Source organism: Lithobates pipiens, unplaced genomic scaffold (assembly GCF_037356315.1).
Source record: "Lithobates pipiens isolate NorthernLeopardFrog02 unplaced genomic scaffold, aLitPip1_a1.2 Scaffold_24, whole genome shotgun sequence".
Lineage (NCBI taxonomy): Eukaryota > Metazoa > Chordata > Amphibia > Anura > Ranidae > Lithobates > Lithobates pipiens.
The window spans coordinates 15934810-15937731 of NW_027507786.1; the positions used below are offsets into that span (position 1 = coordinate 15934810).

Sequence of the window (2922 nt, forward strand, 5' to 3'; positions counted from 1 at the left end):
CGTAATCGTTCGTGTAGATAGTGTATGTAAAACTGGCGTATTTGAGCGTAATCGTACGTATAGATAGTGTATGTAAAACTGGCGTATTTGAGCGTAATCGTACGTATAGATAGTGTATGTAAAACTGGCGTATTTGATCGTAATCGTACGTATAGATAGTGTATGTAAAACTGGCGGATTTGATCGTAATCGTACGTATAGATAGTGTATGTAAAACTGGCGGATTTGATCGTAATCGTACGTATAGATAGTGTATGTAAACCTGGCGGATTTGATCGTAATCGTTCATGTAGATAGTGACTGAACCTCTGGCGGATCGTAATCGTTCGTGTAGGTTGTTTATGGTAAATAGGTAAATAGCATGAATTTGTGTATGGTGTAAATTTATCTGGTGTTGGATTAGATTTTAATTAGTTTTTTTTTTTTTTTTTTTTTTTTTTTTTTGTATTGTTCATGATAAACTGAATTGTCACGCTCAGTTTATAAGATATAAATTTTTAATAAAGTTTCATAAATTTATTCAGTGCAATGTAGACTCAATTAAAAAAATGAGATAGATAGATAGATAGATAGATAAAATGCTGGTTCAACAGCTGGACTAGGAAACTTTTATAAGTGTAGTTTTGGCCTTCATAGAACATTTTTGACATAATCACACACAGGTACTCCAGGCGTTGATTCGAGTGTGTCCGTCTGTGAAACTTGGACAAAAGATATACAGTATCACAGTTTGGTTAAAGGCTAGGTTCACATTGCTGCAATGTACGAGATCAAATGTGATTTGCACCGCACTGCAGTGCAAATCACATGTGATCTCTGTGTGATGTGATTTCAGCCATGCATATAGTATGGCTGAATTTACATCGCATCCGGACCAAACTTGTACATGGCCCTTTTTTGAGTCCACAGCCAAATCGGATCACATGGATGTTCACACCATGTGGTCCGATTCCTGTCCGAGTTTAAAGATTGCACTGTGATATGAGAACTAATTTGGAGGTGTCAATAAAACTTTACACTGATACTCCCAGCAGGTCACATAGGGCAGTGCGAACTCCGCATGCGATGCGTGAAACCACAGTAGATTTGCAGCGTTCGCACATCGCAGCAGTCTGAACACAACCTTAACTGTAAAAAAGTAATTTTAAGGATGTATTAAACTAGGATCTTGTAATAAGCAACTAATAATTTTACACCACTTCAAACCAATGTTTCATATTCAAATTTCTGAACTCAAATATCACTATGCTTAAAAGTATTTTTTTTTTTTTTTTTTTTTTCATTCTCATAGGCAAACAAAGACTCAGACAAGAGGCGGAGCAGCCCAGGACCCCCCGACCTCGCCAGCCTGATTGGGCAATTAGCCCCAGCCCCAGCCCCAACCCCAGCCCTGCATCGGTATTGGAGCTGCCCAGTCCTGTGTCTGCGAGGGAGCTACGGAGCTCGGTATCCTCCGCTGGCCCAAGCTCCGTAGCTCCACTGGATGAGCCGAGCCCAGGGCTAGATGTGGAGGAGAGTGAAAGTGAGTGTCTGACAACCCAGCTTAAGCTAAACAATTAATGGCTGTATATGTTAACCATTTTTTTTTTCTACACATGTTTTTAGGTGATGATCTGGTTGTGGTAGCCGAGCCATTTACATCGGACAGTGCCCACAGGCTGATAGGGCAGATTATGGCCTGGAATGCCAGGATCGACATCATGGAGCGCAACATCCAGGCCATGCAACAAGAGCTGGTCCCTATGAGGCAGGAAATGAAGGACATGATTGATGTTTTAGGGAGAATATAAGCCCCTTTTCCCCTAAACCACAATCGATCATGTCCTTCATTTCCTTGCCCAAAAGTTTTTAAGGTTGTTACAAGATTTTTATAGGCCAAATTTTGAAGATGCACACGGTGTGTCAACATGTGCTATGTGCCATCAGAGGATCGCAATGGATGCATTTGGTGTTTGCAAACCCTTCCTCCTTCTAGTATGAGAGAGGAAGGGATTGCACACACCAAACACGTCCATTGATCACTCATGATGGTACATAGCACATGTTGACATTACCAATTTTTGGTGTGCATCTTCAAAATTTGGCTTTACCCCTTGTTTGGTGTAAATAGTTCAAAATCTGATTTTATTATTTTAAATTTTTGTGATAATTGTATTTTTGATATATTTATATATTTTTATGTTTACCAAAAAAAAAAAAAAAAAAAAAAAAAAAAAATTATTTTTAAAAACAAAAAAAAATATAAAAAACAAATATTTTTAAAAAACCAATTTCACAAAAAAAAAAAAAAAAAAAAAATAAACACCAAAAAAAAAAAAAAAAAAGATCTAAATAAGAGGCACTGGTTTTAATGTGCACTATTAAAAAATCAAAAAAAAAAAAAAATGTGTGTGTCTACTTCTTTCAATACTCAATACCAGTTTGTAAAGTCATTTTGTGTTTTCTGTCACAAAGGGCCTTATTTCCTATTGTCAAAAACCACTTTGCTATACAAATGCACTAGGACAAGAATATGCAATTAGTGGAAATCCAGCTGTTGCAGAACTACAAGTCCCATGAAGCATAGCAAGACTGGCAGCCACAAGCATGAGACCCAGAGGCATGATTGACTTGTAGTTTTGCACCAGCCGGAGGTTGGCCAATTGCATATCCCTGAATTAGGACAATGTAGGATACAAGCAACGTGAAAAGCAAACAAGAACCAAACTTAAAAATTTGAACAGACAAGACATATTTCAAGAAAAAGATTTTTTTTATTGGTCAGCTGGCATTGGAATAGCCCCCCTACCATTAAAATAGCTGACATACCGGTCACGCACCTCACGTGCTGTTTGGGGGGCTAAGCCAGGAAGGGCATGATCCAGCCCTGTCAGTTCTGGAAGCCTGAGTCCGGCCTCAGGCCCAATAGGCTGCAGGTACTGG

The 2922-nt window shown here is 38.6% G+C and overlaps 1 long non-coding RNA gene across 1 annotated transcript in view; it reads right to left on the reverse strand.

Moving 5' to 3' along the window:
* Positions 1–2733: 2733 nt before the first annotated feature.
* The window catches only part of LOC143929681 (uncharacterized), a 3443-nt gene continuing 3254 nt past the window's right edge, over positions 2734–2922 (reverse strand). Inside the window, exon 2 of the long non-coding RNA XR_013262561.1 lies at positions 2734–2922. This exon is cut by the window's right edge and continues 590 nt beyond it. This is a non-coding gene — a long non-coding RNA (uncharacterized LOC143929681).